Raw genomic sequence first — 25,741 nt, forward strand, 5'->3', positions numbered from 1 at the left:
TCTCTCTCTCTCTCCTTTTCTTTTATTCCCACAGATTACCCCTGAAACTCTTATTGTGCTAAGTTCTACAATAAACAGATGGGAGCTCCTTTCCCTGGAGTTGATGCTGCTGATTAGAGTTCCAGAATCCCTTAACCAAATGAAACATCTCTGCCTTTAGGGAGCCCTCTCTTTGTGTCAGTTACTGAATATTCCCTTTCTCAATCTGAGATTCATCTTCTGCATCCTCAACACAGAAGTAGGACCTGACCTACTTTCTAAATTTACACTGTAGTGCACTTTGCCCTCACTTCTGACAACCCAATTTATTTCACTGCTTTGGAAGGAGGGAGACGATGTGAATGAACAGCTGGGTGATTTTTCAGAAGTTGAACAGTTAGCAAGTCTATAGTTTGAAATGAGACAAATGAAACAACTCATGCGATAGCTAAAGGAAAAAAATTAAAATTTATCATAGCTTGTCTCTTAATTAGATGGGTAAGTGTGTTAAAGTCACCCCAGAGTGAAGCTCATTAAAACCATTCTTCTCATAAGCCAATTTGAGAGTAACATCCTAGTGATTCATCTTGGTCTTCTTAGTGAAGAGATTGTCTAATGCAAATTAGAATTGAAATAGAAGAAAATGGAAATCGAGCAGAAGAACAAAGGAAATTGTAAGAAATCAGAAAAGGTGATAATATAGGAAAACTCCCAGGTTTTCTCCAAAACTGTTTCTGTGTTAAAATTACCAAGTTGCTATACCACCCAGGAAAATAATTGTCTCACATTCCAATAAAATAAAAACACATGCCAGATATCTAAAATTTGAATGTTTGCAAACTTCTAAATAAAAATGTATTTACAAAGAAGAATGACATATCTAATTCATGGTTTCATAACATCCAGAATGCTGTATGATGCACAGGGAATGGAATAAAGCAAAGAAAGCTAGTGGGAAGCTATTATGTATGCATCCAGTATGAAGATAACAGAGGAAGCGAAGAATTTTCTTTGGAACTGAGAATCAGCTACATTATGAAAATCGGCAGTATCAGTAGACTGAATGATTTCCAGAATTGTTAGGATATCCTCACACAGTCTCTTTGGGGCTGTAAATAGACACAAGCCTGCATGTGAGCATAACGCGAAGACTTGGAATTCCTTTCAAGGTACCAAGGAAACTGGCTTTACATTCCTACATACTATACACATACTCGTTTAGCTGAATATATGAAGACTGCCAGAGCATGTGACTTCCCCTCTGCTTCCTTGTCTTTCCATGTCACCAAACAAAACAGCCAAAGAAAAAAACACAAAAGATTATATATATACATATATATGTACACACACACACATACACACATATACACACACACACTCTGCTCTCAAGGAATCAAATTTGTAAGGAGCATATGCATTCAAGCTACAGCAATGGTTGTCCATAGGTATCTGTAGGATGGGTTTTGGCATTGAATGGCCATGGATGTTGGTATCCAGGTCAGACAATGAAGTATGAGCATTTAAAAAGTGAATAACTAAGTGGGAGAATCTGCAGATATCCCAGAATAATAATAGTGGAAGTTCAGCACCTATGTCTGACAAGTAAGGAATGTAAGAAAATGTTTAGCGAGAGATTGATTACCACCTATGACAAATGAAAGACATTGTGCTGGTTTGATTTGTAATGCATTGACAAGTTGGGTGCCCATTTGTAGAAACCCACTGTAGTCAATCTGATTGCCTATAGTCAGAGTCAGCCTTGGCTCTTATTATAATAATATGATGGATACAAATTTGACACCAGCACCTTTTGAATAAATTGTATTTTATATTCTCTGTACAACAGCTCTGGGATTTCCCTACCCAGATCTCATTTCAAGAACATGTTCTATGGGGAGAGCAGTTGAAAGTCAACACCCAGCTGGCACACTTGGAATTATAACTAGATGCACTTCCTCTGTGTCCCACCACAACCAGAATCTGAGCACAGAATTGATGCTGACACTTGGTCAATCTCACAGATGCTATGGCCAAAATTTCTTCTACAATGTGCACGGAGATCTGAGATGTCCCCACCCAACTGTCCCTTTTCTAGTTTCTTTGCATGGGTGTCTGATCAGCATCAGATACCGGGTGCTCTCTCTGCCTTCAGAGGGCTGATTTGGGAGTTTCTGGCATATCTAAACCATCTTGGAGCCTGCATCACACACACACACACACACACACACACACACACACACACATTTCAACACAAGAAGTAAAATCCTCACTTGTGTATATCTGAGGCAATGGAAGATAACCACCTCTCTGGATATAACAGTCTCTGAGATTAAGCAGCTACTAACACTTTCCAAGTTTTATTATTTCTATTCAATGATTTGAAGACAGAGCTCCTAGAAAACACCTAACTAATCCTCCCCTTCTGATGTGAGACCATTGCAGTGACTCTAGCCAGCCCAGGTACGGGAAATATGGCTGTGGCAGGCCTTGCCCTTCTCCCCAATTCCCTCTGCTTTCCTAAGAACCATTAGATTGCATTCCTAGTTATTCACCAAGGTCGATTCTCGTATTTGGCCACTTCCTCCTCCTGAGGCTAATTATCAAGGTCCATCTACCAAAGATTCTAATGTCCAGGATCAAATTTGACTCACTTAATTAACATGCTCAATTAAAATTAAACACCTCATCATAACATGTGTTTCCCTCTTTTACCTTTATAAACCTCCATTTTCATACGGGCCATATCTGTCTCCTCTCTATCCCAAGGCAGTCCGTTGTCCCCCTGGGACAAATATCTCCTCCCTCCCCTGTTCTCGTCCTCCTCTCCCTTGTCCTCTATTTCCTGTCTTTGTCTCTTATTCCCTGACCTTTATTCCTCTGGGGAAAATAGATCCCCATATGCTGAGAACTTGGTCTTGAAGGATCTTAAGCCAGTCCAATCCAGGTCCTCTCAACTGTGAAAGGCAGTGATTCACAAGAGGCCCCTACATCCACATCCTTTCCCATATACCTTTGCAATATCTCCCCATCCCTTGGAATCTCATTGTTTCACTCCTCATACATAGGTCAGCCTTGTAACTTCCTCTGGCCAATAGAATGTGATGGATAGAACACCAAACCTAGCCTACAAGTCCAGGCATGTTGCACACTATTGCGTTTCCTGTTGGATATATACCAGGAGATCGTTCTCAAGGTCATCTAGTGGAAGGCAACACAGCACACAAGGCAGATGGGAATAGGTCCAGTTGTTTCAGCCAATGCCTTGACCCTGTGAGAAAGTCCAACTAGTACAAGCAAATGTGCCCAGCTGATCTACAGTTAACCATGGGTAGAAGAAGGAATCCTATTAAGCCTAGGTAAACTGTAAAGCTATTCTGTGAAGTTATTAAAAATAAAAGGAGATTTCAAGATGTCATTATTTTTTTCTGCTGTGTAATACTCTGCATGGAGCTAGATAACATCATATTGAGTGAGGTAACCCAGACCCAGAAAGACAATTATCATATGTACTCACTCATAAGTGGTTTTAAAACACAAAGCAAAGAAAACCAGCCTACAAACCACAATCCCAGAGAACCTAGACAACAATGAGGACACTAAGAGAAACATACATAGATCTAATCTACATGGGAAGTAGAAAAAGACAAGATCTCCTGAGTAAATTGGGAGCATGGGGACCATGGGAGAGAGTTGAAAGGGAGGGGAAAAGCAGGGAGGGGAGCAGAGAAAAAAATGTAGAGCTCAATAAAAATCAATAAAAAAGAGATTCAGAGAAAATCAAAAAGAAGCTACCAAGTGGTGTTTCCTGTGTATCTAACAACAGGAGATATCAGAGGTCCTAATTGTGCCTAGCCAATGAGAGACGAGCATGAAATGTCAACTGTTAACAGATGGGGACACCTGTGAGCTGGGAGGGTGTATAAGGTTTTCCTCGCTGTTAAATAAATAGTCTGCCATAAACCTTCAAAAAACAAAAACAGGAAATATAAGAAGAGAGAGGGGGAAGAGGAAGAGGAAGAGTGTATGTGTGTTCACATGGATGCCAGAAATCTCCCAATCTCAACCTCCCCAGTTCTGAGAACTCAAAGAACTCCCCAGCTCCTGGTTTCTTATGTGGGTGCAGAGATTAGAGCAAGTCCTCATGATTTTGCAGTTGACGCCTTACCCCCGAGCATCCCCTCAGCCCCATAAGCATTACTTCAAGTCAGAGTGTGGAGATGACTTACCAAGCAGGGTCATTGAGTAAAGAAAACTAAAGCTTATGCCTTCAAAGATGAGTCTTTTATAAAAGCACTCACTCTGCTTCTGCTTATACTGCAGAGACACGAATATAAATAATTGATTAAAATTGCTAACGCACAACTTTTTTCATTTTCAAAAAAAAATTGGTGGTTGGAGAGATTGCTCAGCTGGCAGAGTGTCTGCCGTGCAAGCATGAGTTTGGAAGCCCATCATTTACATTTTTTTTTAAAGCTGGACATGAGAATGTGTTTTTATAACCTACCACTAGAGCCTATAGCTCTTTGAACACTCAGTCTAGCCAATGATTGAGTGCTGGGTCCAGCAAGAGACCCTGCCTCAAAAACTAAGGTGGAGAATGACGAGAGAGGGCCCCCGACATCAAGCTACGGTCTGAACACACTCATGCATGCATGTTTACATACTTGCCTGGGCATTTTTATTGCATGTGTTTATCAGTACCAGGGATTGTTTGCAAGGACAAAAGCAAATGGATTTCTTTTTCTTTTTAAAATCTCAAAGGCCCTTTGTGATCTGGGCTTTCCCATCACTCTTAACTCTTTTTGACTTTGCCCAAAAGACTCAGTGATATGAAATTGCAGGAAATCACTAGATGCTAAGCATATAAGGCAATTTTTTCTGCCTACATTTCCTTCTCTGTCTTTTCACTAGAGTGGACTCTACAGTCTACTGTTCACAAGCTCCAGTCTTTATCTTGTGCTTCACCTTTCATCGCTATTACAACCTCTTCTGTCTGTCTTCTGTTCCTTTGCATGTGGCATTTTTCACATCAATTTCCTAGTGAAACCTGGATTACACTGTGTGTGTGTGTGCGTGTGTGCATGCATGGTGTGTGTGTGTGTGTGTGTGTGTGTGTGTGTGTGTGTGTGTGTGACCTTCTTGAATCCATGATGACTTTGGCTAGTGGTAGAAACTGGCAAAAACTCTACAGTGGTATTTATGTGCCACCATGGCCCTTACCTTTACCCTGCCATAAAGGTCAGGGTTGAAATATGATACGACAGAAGCTGTGAGTGCAGAGCCATATTTTGGTTTTCTTTGTTCCACCATCAACAGTTAACATCCCCCCTCACACACACACAACAACAACACAGAATTTATTGTATGGCTAAAATGAGGAGGGGTACGTAAAGGTACCTACGTAGTAAAAGCCTCCTTTCTCTCTTCCTGATAAGTTTGGGGTGTGCTTCTCTTGAGACGTACCTTAAAACTTTAGGAATATGTTAACTCTGTAAGGACGAGACACCACTTTACACAGAAAAGGGCCAAAAGTCATTTAATTCAATGTGGCCATTGACTGAGGAATATGATCAGAACAAGAGAGAGGAAACAGAGGCTCGGTGCGGCCGAAAGAGCAAGACAACGCAAGAATTTTGCTTTCCCTTTTTCACAGCGTTTTCCTGGTGTGCGGCTTCTCCTCAAATCACCCCCGCATTTCTTTCACAATTAAGTCAAATCTTCACAGTTCTTACATTATTAAAACACACGACAAACTCACTCATGTTCAGGAATGTAAAACCAAAAATCTTCAGCCTAATATGCCCACATGACGAAAAACTCCAAATCAATGGCATTTCAAGTTCTCCTGGGTAATTTTGTAATTGGAATTTTGACTTGGGAATGCAGAGAGACAACCGGATGTAAGCAATTTGGCTTTGTACCTTCATAAATCAAATGTGTTGAAATCTAAAGATGAATTTAGAGCATTTCCTAAAGTGGTGTGCTGTGGTGCAGATTCATGGCATCCGTGAAGTTGGGGTACCACATTCATAGCCCCAGCTGATCATTTTCCCCTCAGATCCTCATGAAATAGTTTACAGAAACCCAGTGCCATGCCAGGCACTACTAACAGGCATTAAAGACAGAAGCAGTGAGAAAAGACTAACAAACCAGCAAGGAGGATTCGGAATGCTCTTTAGAAAAGGAAAGTTTATTTTTCTGGATCAGGTCATAGTAGAGCACTTATATGAATTGCAAAACTAGCCAGTGAACATTAAGAAATGCACATTTGAAACATTCATTACTTAATGGATTCCATAATGTATTTTAGGGGGTAGGAAAACTGTCTTAGTCTTTGAGCAAAAAAAAAAAATGGCATTATGTAAACAGTGTTATTAACCTTTCAAGTATGAGGAGGACCGGAACTGTATAAAAGACATTTGTTCCATAACCTAAACAGCTAGCTAGTCTTCTGAGCTCCTTGAAACATCCCACACAAGAGTCATTTCTCAGTTTCTCTGAAGAGATCAACATAGATACCAGTGCTGGGGACATACTTCAATTGGTTGAGTGTTTCCCCTGCGTGCACAAAGTTGTGCATTTTCTCCCAGAACTAGCATGGTAGTGCACGCCTACATCCCCATTCTAGCACAGAAGAGACGAGAGGATTAGAAGTTCAAAATCATCATCAACTACTAGGGCGTTTGATGTCAACATGAACTAAAGATTTAATCATACACAAGTGAGAGCACACCCTTGATTTTAGGTACTCAAGCTGAAGTAATTATCTTAGGCATCTTGACGAATGTAAAATGGTGCTTGATTAGGGCCTAGGAAAGAAGATGCTTTTCTATTACAGTACTTCAAAGGACATACTTTCAAACTTTGGCTAAATTGCTTACCTCATTAGAACTCCATTCCCTCGTCTGTACAACAAATGCAACTGTACACACATATACATACACATAAACATGTATATACACATGCAATACACACACAAAGTCACACACACAGATTTTTAAAAAGAGAAATAAAATATAATATTAGGGTTTCCATGTCTATGGTAATATTCTAGTAGAAGAAAAATATTCCTCATGTTTATTATACTTCAAAAGATCATGATCTCATATCAAACATCAGCAAAGCAAATATGAAGATAAAAGTTGATTCTACTAGAGCCTAAATTCCAGAAGATTTTATCCATGATTTTATCAGGGACCAGAAACAAACCAAATGATTCTACCAAGTAAGAATGAAAAGCATCTGTTGTGGTCTGCCTGAGCACAATGGCTCTAGAAATTGGAGCCATTGCTAGACTCGTAGTAAATTGCTAGGTAGAGCTAGGAAAGTCACATGATTAAGAAGAAGCTGGAAACTGAATGCGGGCCTGTCTCATTCAGATGCTCTGTGCTCTCCTACACACTGTCTACATAGAAGGTTGACTTAAACCCAAGGTTGAAGGACGAACTCTCTAGACAATTCACAATGTGAAAATTATACATAGAACTTAATAGAAACTTCAGAACACAAGATGGATTGATTTATTCACTTTGTTTTGTAGCCGATTTCTTTGTCTTCACTTTATCTTGTCCTCTCTTGATGAACTTAGCTTGATTATTTGTTTATTGTTTAAGCCCAAAATACCTTCAAAAATGGTTCCAAACAAGCTTACATTGCCTTGACTTTTAGGAGTTCTGGTTCCTTTTCTAGAGTTCCAGAAACTTCGAGCCTGAGTTTACTGTGTGCCTATGAAAAATAATGACCTGATTTTTCTCTCCCATTCCTAAGTCTCTTCCTGAGATAGAGGCTACAATGGTTTCTATAATTGCTTCATCTCCCCACACAAAAATTTAGGGCTTATTCTTAATTTATTCATAAAGATTAACCTTTATTTTGATAGCCTTATGATACTGCAAACATACCCCATGTTAATCCAATATAGCTAACATTAAAATAACACTCCAGCACCTTAACAAAATAAAATTCCAGTCACTTATCGCGTACTTTCTACATCTTCGTGCTGTTACCTAATGTCCTTTTCGTCCTCTGAATAGACATTATCTTCATTTTAGAGCCAAAAAATGTGGGCCAAATAGGTAATTTAGAAATTGGCTTGTAAAGAAATTTTCCAAATGGGTCAACTAATAAGGTATGAAAGCATAATGCAATCTTTTCAAAACTTGGTTTCAAAGACAGGGTCTCCTTTATGTTCTGTAATCCATTAGCAAGGACATCAATACAACCTGCCACACATCTAGGCTCAGAGGTTGTTGCTGACCCAGTGGCAATACTGTACCACCCTTGGCTCACTACTGTATCTCCTGTGACATGCTTGCTTTCTTCTGTATAGGATAGTTCAGTTATTTGTTTTCAATGTCTAAGGGACTTGAACCCAAACTTCACTGTAATTGTAAGTCTTCCTCAAATCATCCTTACACTCTGTTACCAGTATTTACAGTTATCCATGAAACATCAGTATCAAGCCTATTCTTCACCAGTCTTCAATCCAACCTTGCATGGTGCTGCCTAAGATGTTAGTGGTAGGCTTGAAACAAAAAGTGATTTTTCTGAGCTCTGAGGCTCATACATTGATACTGTCTGGCTAAATATTTAGTAAGATATATGAATATTATCTTTTCGTGAAGGCTTTAATCTCCTAGATAACAATGAAGGATCCCATCACTTGCCTTTCAACATTGCCTGGGATCCACTGAGTATTTCATAAATATTCTCTCATATAGTTTAAGCTAGGTGTTATCTATAATTTACAGCAATAAACAGAAAAGCAGAAAACAGTATAAAATTGATCATGAAATCCATGACAACAAAATTAACTCTAGTACAGAAGAGTTAAGGCAATTATAAGATTGAATTGAGTTAGGAAAAAGTCTAAGAAGGATTTGATGGTACTGTTATGGAGTCCTGGAGAGCTCACGAAAATGCTTCGTTAAAAATACCCCCAAAGCACCTGGAGGACATTTCGGATTAGAAGGAACCAGAAGCAATGAAAGGACTGATTCCAGTGTGCATACTGCATCTGCTAGAGCTGCTAGAATCTGAAAGCTGCTGTGCAACTGCTCACGGTGTGGTCCCAGTCAGCATCAGGGAACTGGAGAGGACTCTTGCTCTACGTGTGTTGCATTCGGTTGTATATAACAGGTATTTTGCAAACCAGGGATCCTATGATTTTCCATGCAACTGTTTTGAACAAAGGCAGCAACATGAATCATCACATTAGATGAACAACCCATGACGATAAGTTGGATTTATGGGTCCGCTTTACTTTGAAAGTGGTGCAATCTTAATATGGCACCTAAACAGCCAGCACACAAATTGCTCAAGCTGAATAGCATTTCCAGAGAATTCCAGGAGAGGAATCAAAGGTCATGGCAGCTACCAAATGTCCCTGAAGTCCACGGTCTATGGAGCATTTCCCACTCTGTGTATCTCCACCAGCCTTTGTGATCATTGTCACACTGCCCACTTTCGTGATGAAGAAATTAAAACTAAAAGAAATTAACAACTTTCTCAAAATCACAGCTGAAGTATATTAGAAAATGTGGCTCCTGAACCTGGTCTTTTAAATGCAGATTTGATTGCACTCATATGTTGGCAGTTTATTGATTTTGCTATACGTTAGGATCACCAGGCATTCAGTTAAGTGCAGACACTGAAGCCAGAACACCTCACCTGCATGGTGGCATATGGATTGTGCATCTTCTTTGAGGAACACTATCTTATTGTGATGGTTAATCCTAATTGTATTAATTAAGCAATACCTAGGAGGTTATTAAAACACATCTCTGAGGAGCTATCGGATTGTTTCCAGAGAGTGATGGTGCATGAAGTCTGTGACCATTAGTGGATACAAAGTTTTAATAGGTTACTGAGGGGTGGTACAACTTCCTGCTTGACTGGAAGAAAGAAGTCACTAGGGGTTCTGTACTTAGAAACCTGTCATTGTTTTAACCCCTTCCTATATTCTGTTTACTCTGCTCCTTGTTAGTGGTATTAGCTGCTCTACTCTGCTTCCTGACTGCCGTGAAGTGGAAAAACTCTTCTCTATATGCTTCCACTGCCATAACATTCTGCCCAAGCTCCTGGAAATAAATGGCCACACCAAGACCACCCTCCCCTGCCCCCAAAGCTGTGAGCCAAGATAAGTAACTCATAATTCTATAAATGGAAATATTTGAAAAATAGCATGCTTAATGGAAGGCAACACATTTTAAAAATAATTTTAAACAACAATAATTTAAACTTACTACCATATACTGTTTGGGTTAAGTACAGAATAGCACATGACAGACATGGGTCTAACTGGGCAATGAGCGTTTTTGCAAGATATTAAGAACATACAGGCAGTCCTTGCACAATGAAAAGCTGAAAGTATGCAGTGTTGTAAGACATCACGGAGGGGAAGCATGTTTAATCAAGCTAACTAGGTGAGTCTGACCTTGTGGTTCCTTAAAATAAACTGAGCAATTGCCTATAAGAAAGCTTTGACTAGTAGTTATGCTGGATGTTTGGTTTGATTTAGTTGGGAGTTTTGTTTTGAGAAATAGATATCTCCTTATGAAATTGTTGTCTCAAAAATCTCAAAATTATGAAGGCATACTGAAGTTAAAACACTGTAAGCATGGATTGCGCTTTCATTTCCCAGCTGTCTGGCCCCGAATAATCACACAGAAACTATATTAATTACAACATTGCTTGGTCATTGGCTCAGGAGTATTCCAAGCTAGCTCTTACATCTTAAATTAACCCATTTCTATTAATCTATTGCATCGCCACGAAGCTGTGGCTTACCAGTAATATTCTGGCATCTTTCTCCTTTGGAAGCTACATGGCATCTCCTTAGCTCTGCTTTCTCTCTCTTTCTCTCTTTCTCTCCCTGCTTGGATTTCTTGCCTGGCTTTACTCTGCTAAGCCATTGGCCAAAATAACTTTATTCATCAACCAATAAAAGCAACACATATACAGAAGAATATCCCACATCTAAACACAACATAACAACAAACAAAAAAAGAGTCACTTCCTGTTCATTCATTTTTACCAACTTGATGTTATTTAGGAAGCTACTATTTCACATATTTGAAGAAAAGATCACCCTTATCACCCTTTTCATATTACTATCTTTTTTTTGTGGTTTCTCGAGACAGGGTTTCTCTGTGGTTTTGGAGCCTGTCCTGGAACTAGCTCTTGTAGACCAGGCTGGTCTCGAACTCATAGAGATCTGCCTGCCTCTGCCTCCCGAGTGCTGGGATTAAAGGCGTGCACCACCACCGCCCGGCTCATATTACTATCTTTAAATACTGACTTGTTACCTCTCTCTTTAAAAAATATGTTTTTCACTAATAGGAAGGGCATGTATTGACAAAACGTTTCAGCAGCAGATCTCAGTCCGTGGGTTGTGATCCCTTGGGGGGAATCACATATCAAATATCTTGCATATCAGATATTTGCATTACAAGTCATAACAGTAGCAAAATTATAGTTATGAAATAACAAAAACTATAAGAAAATTTTATGGTTGGGGTCACCACAACACAAGGAATGTATTAAATGATCACAGCATTAGGAAGGTTGAGAACCACTGTGTTACAGCTAAGGCTTCTAACATATAAAATGTGATGAAGAAATGAATCTTTCAATGAAGACTGCTACCAATTCTTGGTGAGATCTTCTTGGTGCAGACTTACTTCTGAGGAAGTGTAATAGACCAAGGGTCGGGCATAATAAGGTCCTACTTGACTTATTGCTGAGGCTATAACTAATTTCGAGGGCCCAGGCTACAAGGAGGGTGCATGTGCAAAAAGTGTCTGTGGGTTCTATTGTTCTTAGACAATAATTACCATCATGGTGTCTACAGAAATTGGCAGAACACACTTGGAAATCCAGAAGTCAACCACACCATTCAGAGATTCTTTGAGAAGCGCTATTCCTGAGAAAGCTGTTTACCTAGTACAACTTGAAATACCAAGTACAATTTTAAAATAAAAGTTTAAAAGTCTTGAATTTACAAAGAAGAGAAGAAACAATGTTTGCAAGAAAAGAGGGGTGAAAGGCAATGTGTCCATTCCTTTCCTTTATTCCTTATCTCTTTTCCTAGTGGATAAATGTAATTATACAGATTATACAGAAGTTCCTAGGGAGAGAGAGACAGACAGAGACAGAGATTGAAAATACACAAGGTCAGAAGAAGTAGGGATGAGTTCATGGCTTGGGAAAGCTGAAGGAGAAGAAGACTGGAGTTCAAGAATGGTACAAGCAAGAGAATAAGATGCTGCTGAATATGGAAAGGGATATTAAACATTCTCATCTACTGATTTTTCATACTCATTCTGGGTTTTATTAAATGAGTGGGAGAGAATAAGAAAAATCAGTTGGTGAGTTTTAAATATCTCAAGTTCTCAAGTAAGTAAGTATGAGATGAAAATGTGAAGATATTAATAGGAAGATGATGGATGGTTTAGGAACAAAAATACTATAGAAAATAAGATTTCGAGTACATGTAGGGCACCTCAACTAGATATTATGCAATATTGAAGCTAAAGGCTTGACTATAAAATTTTAAGTTGAACCCATGTAGGAATGCAAGTCAAGGGTACAATAAAGGGATGGTAGATATAAAATTAACAAATAATGTATTAACATAAAACTTAAAGGATACTCTAGTTTAATGTCTGTTACTGTGATAAAATACCTCAGCAAGAAGCAACTTCTGGGGAAAAGGATTGATTTTAGTTCCCAGTTCCAAGTTCCAGCCCCTCGCTGTGGGGAAGTCAAAGGCAGGCCACCTTGGCAGTCAAGATGAGGAATGATGCATCAATTCACTTGCTAGCTTACTAGCATGCTAGTACTCAGCTGCTCTCTGAGACAGTTCAGGACCCCCAAGATCAGGGTATGGTTCCACCCACATTGGGATGGGTCTTCCCATATCAATTAAGGCTATCAAAACAATTCCCCACAAAACAAACCCGCAGGCCACCCTGATACAGACAATTCCTGTACTGAGACCCTCTTACCAGGTGGATTCTGGCTTGTGTCAAGTTGAAAATTAAAACTGTCACAAAGATGCTCATGGAATGGCCTCACAGGCAGGAGGGTAGAAGCCTAGCATCTGTGCTAATTTTCAGCAATTAAAAATGTCCAGGAAGCAAGTAACAGTATGGAGGAGGCTCAAAGGAGAAATTCAGATTGAACACGATTTATTGTGGGAGCAGAAGAGATCAAATGTGACTCTAATGCAGTCTAATAACAAGAGTATGGGGTGAAGACTGATTACTGAAGACACGGAAAGCACGGAAGAACATGACCAAATGCTGACGCAGCCACAGCAAACGCCTGCCCCTTAAGGGAAAACTACTCTCCGGTCAAGGAGATGAAATCTCGGGCTAAGGTGGAGAGAGCAAACATCCAAGCTGGGCTGGTCAGACACCTGGCTAATGATCACCTTCAGAAAAGTGAAACCAAGCCACACAACTGTCACCCACATTCAAGAGGATCTAGTTCAGTCTCATGAAGGCTCCCCAGCTGCTGGTCCATAGTCCGTGAGAACCCAAGAGCTAGGATCAGCTGTCTCTGTGGGGTCTCCCCAACATGATCTTGGAAGTTACTTTAGGAGTCAGAAGGGAGCCAAGGACAATGTGTGTCTTTGTAGTATCGCACATAAGACCCTTGACTACATCCTCCTAGAAGACTCTGCGGGGCTAGACTCATAGAGTCCATTTCTTTCTTCCCCGGGCTCCTCACTCTAAAAACCACTATTACATTCCCCAAATTTACACTATTTCACAAATGCTATGTACGTGGAATTGTGTAGTAGGTTTCCAATGAAATAGTATTTTAAACCAAATTTGTTTTCTCCTAACATCTTTTTTAAATGCAGAAAGCAGAATAGTGTGTACAGATGATATCTAGGACAGCGACTTCAGTGCCTGGCTATGAAAACAGTTTATAAAGAAAGTATCTGTTATATCTAGTTCTAGATTTATTTAAAGTTCAGGAGTGACTTGGCAATAACCCAAGGAATTCTAAACAGCAAAAATCAGGTATTTCTCCAATAGAAAACAATCCCGGTGGAGTGCTGTTTCATTTCCTCTAGTAAACGAGAACACTAGTTCAATTAGAGAAAGCATGCCGTCTCGTGCTTTCAATGCTCACACTTTCAGGCAAATGGAGTTCTGGTTATTAAGACAAACTTAACATTCATGAACCTTGACAGTGCTTCTTTTGGAAGACAATCCCTTCCACCCACTTTGCTTTTAAAATTAGGGCAAATCCAAAGGAATTCAGCAAACTGTCTGTTCATGTGAGCAAAACGAACATTAAAATAGAAACCCCAGCAAGGATGCCTAGAACTGAGTTGGTTCTGAAGAGTCAGGGAAGGATTTGCATTGAACTATCCTGTGAGCAGGGGCGTTCAAAGGCCAGAGGCTTGTCTTTGAGACCACAGCTTTTCCCTTGGAGCCTGTATCTTGGTATTGATCACAAAACCCCCAAACTTCTTCAACCCTAGAGCCAGAGAGGCATCTTAGGTGCTTTTTCTATTTGTTTCTTTTATATGTGAACATTACTTTTCTTCTTGTTGTTCTCAAAATAAATGACTTCATGTCATGAGGGATTGGGGGCACTTTGAATTCGGTGAGGCAATTGAAGATGTGGACATTATATAATCCCATATTGTTGCCTTCAGGTATTTGTGAGGATGTAATGAAGCTTCAGAACTATTGAAATCTGGGCCCTATACCCACTAGGAACTTCAAAAGTCCTGTAAGCACTGTGTATCAGGTATCTGAACCTGTTTTCTCTGAAAACAAAATAGCACACACTTGCTAGGTCATATTTCGCAAATGCATTTTCTCACAGTTTAGGATAGCAGGGATCTGAGAAAAAGGTTCATTTCAAATATCTCTTCTTAGTTTGAAGATGTCTGGTTTCATGGTGTCCTTGCTGTGTGCACGCCTGTATCCTAGTTATCCACTTACAAGGATACTCATCATTTTGTGCTAGGGTCTCTTCTACTCCAATATGACATCATCTTAAATCATACACTTATAATGGCTCCACTTCCAAGTGAGCCTATATGCTGGGAATCAGGATTTAGACTCATGAATGTGGAGAATAGAATTCAACCCATAGTGAAGTTGATAATATTTGGTTAAAGAATCATCTTACTTGTTCCAGTCTTTTCCTTCGCAGATTTCCACTTGGACAGTGGAGTCAGATAGACAAAAGCTACTGAACAGAACTGTAGTTAACTGCCAGTCACTTCCCTTTATAGTTAGAAGAAAGTTACCTTGGACAAGATTTCTTTTATTTATTTTTTTAATTTATTTATTTATTGAGGATTTCCGCCTCCTCCCTGCCACCGCCCCCCCCCCCGCCCCCCGATCAAGTCCCTCTCCCCCATCAGCCCATCAAGAGCAGAAGATTTCTTTTAAAAAGCAACCTCTGAGGTGCTTTCTTTTTTAATTCTACTTATGTGTAGGTTGTTTTGCTTTTTTTTTTTTAATGTCTGAATCTCTGTCTGCCTGACCTGCAGGCCAGAAGAGGGCTTTTTATAAGATGATTGTGAGCCACCATGTGGGTGCTGGGAATTGAACTCTGACCCCTGGAAGAGCAGCCAGTGTTCTTAACTGCTGAGTCATCATCCCTCCAATCCCTTATGAAATGCATTCTAATTATGTGATGTGCAGTTCTTCAGTGACGTACTCAACGAAGACGATTCCTTTCAGCTCCACTGAGTGCACCTTGCCTTCAGGCACAAGGTCACAAAACACGTGGCCGAGAGAACTTTGTATGTGGAAGGTGACTAAGAACTCAACTCCCTCATTTTCTGGAGTCTCTGAAGGACTGAAAGGGTACCAAGTGAGATTTACCAGCATTGCAGGGCTCAAGAATCCCTAAGGATAACTCTCACATTGGTGGGAATTATCTGAACTGGAGATCTAGTTTAATGAAGTAGAGCAACTGTGAGGGGATTTGACCAGACGTACTGCAAATGTGCTTCAGATGTAGCAGAGAGACTGGTGAGGCCTGCAAGTGAAAGTTCAGAGTACAGAAGACTCTGGAAGTCAGGGGTAGAGTGACCGTCAGCATGCTTTCTGCCTGCAAAGCTGTCCTCGGCAGAGCTCACAGAGAGACACACAGCATGCTGGATAAGCAAGGTATTATATTCTGTGCAGTCCCAGCAGTGGGTAAGAATCCCTGTGATGGAACAACCATGTTCCTGAGATCCAGGACCCATCCTTTGTTTGCACACAGGGTTCTTTATATGGAGTTGGCTTTGAGTCTAGCTAAACCTCTGTACTTCGGCACATCAGAAAGATGGATGCCCAGTGCTGCAGTGTGATGTCTCTCCTAACTCAAGGTGTAAATATTACACGAATTCTGGTAGATGGTGTGAATATTATGCATATAATTTGACTGGCAAGGTAAAGTTGGTCCCACTCTTTCAAATACTTCTCTGTGGAATTATCCCTCCCTCCATTTTGGCAAAAGTAGTGGTCTTATGGGGGAATTATTTGCCAATAACATAGCAAAATCAGTTATAATATTCATGTTCCAATAGGAGCTCTAAATGGTACCCATTGTTTCTGCCTCCCCATCATCCCCTTACTCGATACACCAGAATAAGACATTTGCCAGATAGGCTTTTGCCTTCTTCCTGGCTCTCAGAATGAGGGCGGGAGTGAAGAGTCATCCTAGCCCAGAATGAGAATGAAAAACACAATGTTTAAAGCCAATATGATGCAGGGGTGATTAGTACATAGTAGCCAAAATACTGATCTAAAGTTATTATATTTTAGAAGATAGTATCTCAGTATCAATATTCTAAAGATTGAAACTTTTGCATGCAGATAAAGAAATCCAAAGCAAAGTAGATATGACGTTTTTGAAATGATTATTGGCTTATATAATGGAAAATTCGGAACTCTTTAATATGAGGGCCCACTGACACCTGCAGAAACTTCTGTTTTTCCCTGCTTTCTGGTTCAACTTTTTCCTCATTGCTCCTTTATGAGTTCATTGGTCCCTCATATAAACAACAGGAATTATGTGAAGAAGATTCCCTTTAGTTTTGACTGGTCAGATGTTCAAGATTCATACTGAATATTCCATTTTATTTTCTGTATTTTGAATATTTTCTTTTTTATTCTGAGGTCCCTAGAAACTGATTGGTTCCAAACAAGTGAATTTTTGGCCTAGGAGTAGAGAACAAAGGTTCTATGTGAATTAATAAATTATGAATTAATAAATATGAACTTAAAAAAACCACAGGAATATGACACTAGTAGATTTTTCTTGTTTAATAATAGAGAATCTTTCGACCTCAGGACAGTAATTTGATGCCAATCTTCCTTAACCACTCCTGTAAACCAGACGAGGTGCAGATTCTTTTTTATGGTCCCTACAAGTAATAGATGGTGAATTATCTTCCCCTGCTAACATGTAGCCTTCAGCCTGGGCATGTGCATGACTGGTATCTATGGAGGCCAAAGGAGAGTGCTGGATCCCCTAGAAATGGAGTCACAGACAGTTGTGAGCTACCATATTGGTGCTGGCAATTGAACCCAATCCTCTGGAGGAGGAGCTAGCACTCTGAACCTCTGAGCCGTCTCTCCAGCTCATATTGGTTCTTGATGAATGCCCACACAGTTCCTGCATCACAGCTGACTCTTCCCTACCCCCAAGCTATGTTCCAAAATCTCTTACATTTTCCTAGTGACTATTGACTCTCTGTTCAGATACTTCACATCCATGAAGACTCTCTGGTCTTTAGTCTGTTGCATCCATACCCTTGGGCCCACATAGCATTGACTGTTGTGATTATTTTGTTGGCTCTAAGACTTAGTGAAGAGTTAGTCTTAGTACCTATGTCTCAAGTGACTAGAGGCAATAGCATATAATAGCTAGCAATTGAGAGTTTTGACTTGAAGTCAAGAAGCCCAAGTCCAAACCTCATTGTGTTTGTTCATAGTTGCTACGTGAACATGAGTATAATTCTATAACTGTGCTTCAGCTTTCTTCTGGGTGAACAGAACTATGATGGCATGCCTGCACCCTCCTGTGGCTATAGAGATTAAATGAGTTGATTCATGCAAAGGAGAGCCTGTACTGTGTGCAGTGTTGTCCGCTCTACTAGCGACATCATCATTATGAATAATAAGTTGTCTCTTGTATTAGAAACACCTATATCCTCTACATATGCATGGGGCTGGTCCTGAAAGAAAGTCTTGAAAAAAAAAAACTCTTGAAAGAAATAGCTTAGTGTTGGGAAAATCAAGTGTAATGAATTACAGTGGGCTAGGCCTGCTATTCTGGCCTCAGAGATATGTTCTGCCATGCCAGCAACCAAGCAGGCAACTGGATATGGTAAGGAGGGGAAGAAACAAAGAAACAGTAAAAAAAAATTTAAAAGGGTAGAGTTGTCTTGGAACAACCTCACAAAAATCTTAAAAGAATTCACATTTCGTACTGTGTATGTGTGTATTCTTTAGAACTCACCCATTCTCATCGGAATCAAGAACATCAATTTTTATCTGGTGAACAAACAGAATTATTTTTATAGATTGAAAGTCATGCATACAAGGTTTTGGGATGGGTGCATGAGTTCTAAGGATTTATAAATATTTAAGTCTGAAAAATTCAGCAAATACCTATTGTAAGTTTAAAATAATTATTTTCTTATAAATTTTAATTCACAGTGTGTGGAAGATCCTACGGAAGAATTCTAATGGGAAGAATTCTACTGGTTTAAAATGTACCAAGGTTGGAATCTTATCTCGAAATATTAACAAAAACCCCAATAGGTCTATTCACACATAATAAACACAATTCCTCTGCCAACCCCACCCCAGGTATGCCAAAGCTTTATGTCACATACAAATGTATATGCTTTAGGGGGTTTTCAAAGATTTTATCTGATATATTTAGCAAAATAAATATGTAAATGAAACTTATTTAGTTGAGCCCTTTTTATTCAAAAAACAAATAGGAGAATGGATTTTCTTAGAACTAAAATCTCTGAGATAGAAGTTCTTTTAAAATGTACATGGGATACCAAGAGGAATGGAAAAAAATAATATACTAGTATGATCTTTTATGAGATACTGACTTTACTTCATTTGGACAAACATTAACATGACAATTACTGATTCTTGTTGAATATGATCTTAGAGATTATATTATTCTTTATAAGCCATTAGTGGAGGAAAATTATCTGCATAATGAATATGGGGAACAGATTTACTCATCCAGATTAAACATATTAACATATCTTTAGATGTTGTCTGAGTATTTATTAATCTACAGTTTGCTATTAAAATACTTGTCACTGTGGACTCTATCATCATCATCATTATCAGCTAGAGAAAATGGACTGATTATAATGAATCAAGGCTAACATACAGACAAAGAGATACAACATTTTAATACTGCTCAAAGGCTGTGAGTCATAGATAGACAGACATAATTCACGAAGCCTAGAATGCCTGGAGAAAAAAGCAAATTTTGTCTAAATATGATCAGGAGGTGTGTTAAAAACCTTTTGTATTTTTCTGAAAACAACAAGGTGGTGGATCCTGTATATAAAGCTGCTACTTTATATACAAGCCACACATGCCGTATGCGTGATCCAGGCCCCCTGTTCTGTTCCACCGGTCATGTCCCTATTTGTGCCAGTGTCACACTGCCTCACTTGACTTATCTTTATATTTAATCCTGCCCAGGATGCTATTTTTCAAAATTGCCTTGGCTACCCCTATACACTGAATATTCATATAAATTTTATATTGAACTTGTCACTCACACTACTAAGATTTTTTTTTAACTCAAATGGCATCTGTTTCATGCACCAGTTTGAGGTCATAGATATATTTACAATATTCCAATCTATGCAAATGGGGTTGCATATCAACTTTCGGACTTTCAGATAGAATTTAATAATATTTTAGTTTCCAGCATAGAGGTCGCTTACTGGTTTTTTTTTTTTGAAATGCTTGTAAAAAGTTCATACTTTTGAAACCGTTATGAATCATGCCTATTAAGAATAAATGCCTTTGCTTTTATGTGTAAAAAGATTTAAATGAGTTTATTTTACCCTACAATAAAAATTAATGATCACTTATGAATTCAGTTATATTTACAGATTCTTTGTAGAACAAATACCACCTGTAAATAGAATTTAGTATCTTCCAAATTTAACAAAACATAGATTCTGGTTCTAATATCTGCTTCATATCAATGAGAAAGGCTACTCTACAGGTTGAAATAGAAGGAAGAATGCCTATCACATTTTAAAGGCAAATCCAAGAGGGATTTTCTGGTCATTTGTGTACATTATGCTCATTATATGAATTTGTCTGATTAGTAGCTTTGGTTTTAGGTATTAATTGAAGGAAACTTATTTTGGTTCCATCTTAGCTCATATCCACAACTCATTTTGAATTTAAGGGGTTTTTTTCTATATATTAGGATTAACCTATAATTTTTTTGTTTTTTATTAATTCAGTGTGATACTGTGGTTTGTTTTCATGAAGCACATCACAAACGTGTAGTGGGGAGACAGCATGAAGTCACGCAGGGAGTGTATAGGAATGCCGGAGAGTTGTATATCAACTTGACATAAGTTAGAGCGATTTATGGGGGAAAATAATCCTCAACTGAGAAAATGCCCCTGCCGGATGTTTCTGTGGACAGGCCAGTGGGGCAATTTTTAAGTTTATGTTGCTGCGGGAGGGCCCTGCTCACTGTGGGTGGTATCACCTCTGTGCAGGTGGTCCTGGATAATGTAAGAAAAGCAGACTGGACCAGTCAAAAGGAGAAAACCATCAAGCAGCATAGCTCCACGGCTTCTGCTTCAGGTCTTGGTTTCAGGTTCCTGCCTAGAGAGTCTGCCTTGACTTCCCTTCATGCTGAACTGTAACTGTAGCTGCAGTAAACCTTTTTCTTCCTAAATCACATTTTTCACAGTGTTTTGGAAAAGCAATAGGCATCTTTAACCAAGGTGATAGATCTGGAGTTCATCCCTAGAGGAGCTCATCTCTCTCTTTCTGAAGACTTCAGAAGGCGTCTAGAGACTGAGACCTTGGCATCAGACTTCCAGGCTCTAGACTTTATGACAGTAACTTTCTGCTGTTGAAGCTACTTCCTTAGTTCACTTTGCTATGGTAGACCTTGCAAACTAATACACATTCATTCAAAATAAAGCAAGACACGTGATGGAGTGAGAAGAGGCTTCTACTCGCTTGTCTGTTACCGTCAGTGCTTACATTTTTCAGGAGGTCCAAGTTAGGATCATATTCTTATCATTACCTAGTAATACTCAAATATCCACATGGAATACTTTAACTTATAATATAATGGGAAAATCACATGATAATTACAGGGTTCAAATTGAAACATAACTGAGACATTTATTGCTGCATACCTCTACTAAATGCACATACATAGCAGAGCCCAATTCTACATACATCTGTATTGACTGTGCTAGGCTATCGTTATTACGTCTTGGAAAATCAGTCTCAATGTCTCTGGCCCAGTGGTCTTATCTACACTTCTCTTTGTAAAAATCATCCCTCTGATTCTCAGAGACAAAAGGATGTCATAATAAATTTATTTTTGAAACCCTATACTGAAAGTTCACACTGTTTCCCATTGATCCTCCTTTATGTGATGACAGTAGAATGCTCTAATGTCTCCAAATACCCAGTTTTCAGGATATAAAGTATAGATGAGATCCACTCCTTTTCAGTACATTTAGCTGTTTGTTCCTGAATGGGTCTGCTCAGTCCCAATACTGATGCACTTAAAGAAAACTCACTTTGTGAATCTTCCAACCTGTGCTCGCAGGCGTGCTTACCCCAGCCACCCATCTATGTTTACAGCTTTGGTTGCTCACTCTACAGTGAACATGCTCCAGAGCTTGCACTGGCCATCAGCAGGAATTGTGAAGTATATGCTGCAGACACTCAAAAAGATCTCCTTAAATTTTAAACAACTGGACAAATAAGAACAATAAAGAAAAAACTCAATGCTCTCCCCGCCCCCCCCCCATATTGCACAACAGAATATACCCTCTCCAGCTTTCTCCCGATGAGCTACAGTATTCTGGCATTGTTTCCAACTCAATTTGTGAAGCACGGATGCCAAAATGAATAAAAGAGGTGCACACAGCTCAAGAAAAGGCAAGAAGCTCACATGGTTGAAACTATGGTCATGGGTTCTTTCTGCCATTTCTCGGGAAAGATGGCTGTAACTATTGAACAAGGGAACATAGAAATAATGCAGCTAGATTGGAAAGAGTCAGCATGCCAGGCTGAGCTGGACTTGGTTGTGTTAATTTCTACAAAGTCACCTTAGATATGAAGGATCTTAAAGTAAAGGAGTAATTGACCCGATTCCTATTGCATGAATTTTCAGAGATTACTAGATGAGAAATGTTTGCAAATAACTCAAGTCAGGGTTGATAAAAGTGTGTGATCGAAGAGTGACTGTGAAAACAGCGGGAAGAGGAAGGAGCAGAAGGACAACCACAGGACAAGTCAGACTTTTTTCAGTGATTTGTGAAAAAGCAAGTTCAAGTCTGTGTTCACTTGTAAACTTAGGGCATCTGATGGAATTGGGTTACGATCATCATTGGTTTGTTTGCTCATTTACTACTTCTGGGAGCTTGGACTTTGGTTTGATTTTCTCATATGAAAAATAATTACACACACATACACAGACATGCATACACACGAGGTTCTTATGAAAACAAACTAAGATAGTGACAAAGCACCTTACAAGTGCCAGGCACAGAATTAAAAGGTCATACAATTAGCTACAAATTGAATGGGTGATAACTTAAGGTTTATGCTTGTATTTCTGAGTGAGCATCCTTCCAGAGATATTCTAGAGGAGATTAATACAAGAGTCATGGCTGAACTTCATGATTCAATTACTATTCATATAAACCCTATGGCAGGCAAGGAACTAATTTACAGAGCATGTCTCATTGACGTAGAATCTCTGGTTACTGATCTCACACACAGCAGCCTGTCTCTCTTGCTTTGATGAATCGATTCCTGCAGAATTCTAGGAGACATTTGAGCCTGCAGCCTAGGAAGCGATCCCTGATTAGACTGATGCCTCATTCTAAGCTCTCTCTCTAGCCTGGGGTCATGCCCTTGTCAGAGCATCCCAGCTGCTCCTCTGGTAAAGGTTTCTTGGCTCTCCATTCCATCCATCTTAAGATATGTGGTAACCATGGCGATAAACATCAGGAGACATAGCCTCATTCCCAGGCTAACTGACCGTTTGACCGCCCGTACTGAAAACCACAATTCCTTCCTGTGTTTCTATTTCAGTAGAGGAAAGAGTACCATTTGCTGGTGATAACAGATTCTCCTTATCAATCAGTGCACAGCACAAATGATAAAATGTCCTTCTAATATAATTTTGGCAAAATCTAATCAGTCTTTTAGCTCAAGAGGACAAGCATTCATCAATCCCTATATTAGTCTGGGACTGGGGGTACCTGCTTACTACTTACATTTGTTTTTCTGCATAAAGGAAACGTATGAATATTTTCTTAAGAGAAATGCAGGACTCTAAGGAAACTCATTTAAGGAAACTTGAGTGATGTCAATTAAAGTTAAAGATCTTATAGCTCATATTGCCTGGCTTTCAAAAGAAGCACCAGCACGTAGTTTTACACGACTTAGCCATTATCATGAGTCTTTAAAGAGCCAGCGGGATAATTTAGATCTGCCTTTTGATTCTCTGCAGAGCTTTTTTGTTTTTTCCTTCTTCATTTTGCAGTTTTCTCTGAGTGAAAATAGTGAAAAGGATGATTATACTACCATATTTACAACTCGGTTTATGAAGTTTTAAAGATCAACAAAAACTAACTACATTGTAGTAGAAAGACAATCCTTGGAGTAAGAAGGCTGTGTTCACCTTCAGCGTGGCCTACAATCTGTAATCTTTCCTGTTTTCATTTTCTTCTTTTGTCAAGAGACGTAGTGATATGCTCACAGAGCTATTTTAAGAATTTATTAGAACGGTCTGCTCACAATCCTGGCATTAAGGCAAGCCGTCAATGAATAATTCTCTCTCTTTCGGCTTATATACTCAAATTCTATAAATAAATGAAGTGATTTCTACAATGAACAGAGGGGAAGAGAAAGCTGGGGTTGGACTCAGTCATTGCTTTTTTTCTTCATCAGAGAAAAAGAAATTAAAATAATCTATTTGGACACAGTTCATGTAAAGAAACCGAATATAATGGAGCTGGAAGGTGATGAAAACACGCCTTTGTATTCTCTGTGGAACACATATTATTGATTTGGTTTGAGATGATGAATACCCCGAGAACCTCACACAATGGCCCACAATGGTAGCAGATGAATATTTCACGTGCCACATGGGGGAAAGCCCATAGGTGTGGGAAAGCTGAGAGCAGATATTTTCCTTTGAAACAACGCTTTCCAACAAACTCAAGGAGAGTGCTTACAAGGAGTGCACTTCCCATACACCAGAGAACAATGGTGATTCAGATGTGGGTGTAAGGAAAAAATCAGGAAGAAAAACTAAGGGAACATACAGCCAATGCCAGAGTCAAGATGAAATTCTGTTGGTCAAGAGGACAGATCAAGCTACAGTTAGACTAGACACTACTCGAGGCTACTTTAACCAAGTCCCTCTTCATAAAGCAAAGATCTATGTGAATAATGAAAATACAAGAGCGTCTCCTATCTCTCTCTGCCCCTCCAAATTCAGCTCCTCAACATCACAGGCTCCTGCAGCAGAGGTCTGCTGTTCAGTCCTCTCCTACCCTTTGAATTCTCCTTGTGATTGCTACCACATCTCAACACTCTTGTTAGAGGAAGGTTCTGTGTAAGGCAGGGAACATGAAAAAGTGCGAGTCAACACTGGGGCTTGAGAGGCAGCTCAGCAGTAAAGAGCACACAGGGTTCTTGTGGTGCATCTGAGTTCAGTTCCCTGCACCTGCATAAGGAGGTCCAGAACTACCTATAGCTCCAGGTACAGGGGACCCAACTTCTTCTTCTGGATTCTATAGGATCCTGCACTCACATATGCAAGACACACTCTCCCTTTGCCTCAGTGTCTCTCTCTCTCTCTCTCTCTCTCTCTCTCTCTCTCTCTCTCTCTCTCAATCTCTCTCACACACACACACACACACACAAATTTAAATCTTTAAAAGATGAAAAACATCTTATCATCAACCTGTATTTGCTGAGTTTCTACCATAAGCCATGCTATATTCATTAAGATTTATAAGTTTCTGACAAACTATGGCTGTATACATGCAAATGTTTTAAAGACAAATGCATCTATCATAGCTGTGAGTAGCATAATTGTTGAAACAATATTTCTTGTTGCCATTATTGACATCAGGATGCTTTCTTCACTTTTCCTGACCCCTACATTTGCATTTGCAGTCAACAAACAAGGGTACTTGCAGCACATCTATTGGCTGATGGCTCTCTTTATATGAACGAGGGGACAGTGAAACTGAAGAAATTTGTCAGACTTCCATTCACCGGCCAATGGCATGAGCAAACGTCATGCTAAACTAATGACTTCAGCACACTAAAGGAATTCTTTCTCGGATTTTAGGCAATGAGATGTAATGTCTAAGCTTAATATTTTCCGAGTTGCTAACACTCTGTCCATCATTTTTTGAGACTAAACAATCAGTAAAACAATTCATGGTCATAGTTTCTTCTCTCCAAGACATAAACAATACTACATCATTTTTAAGATTTCTTCA

The sequence above is a fragment of the Microtus ochrogaster genome, chromosome 17 (genome assembly GCF_000317375.1).
Source record: "Microtus ochrogaster isolate Prairie Vole_2 chromosome 17, MicOch1.0, whole genome shotgun sequence".
NCBI classification, from domain to species: domain Eukaryota; kingdom Metazoa; phylum Chordata; class Mammalia; order Rodentia; family Cricetidae; genus Microtus; species Microtus ochrogaster.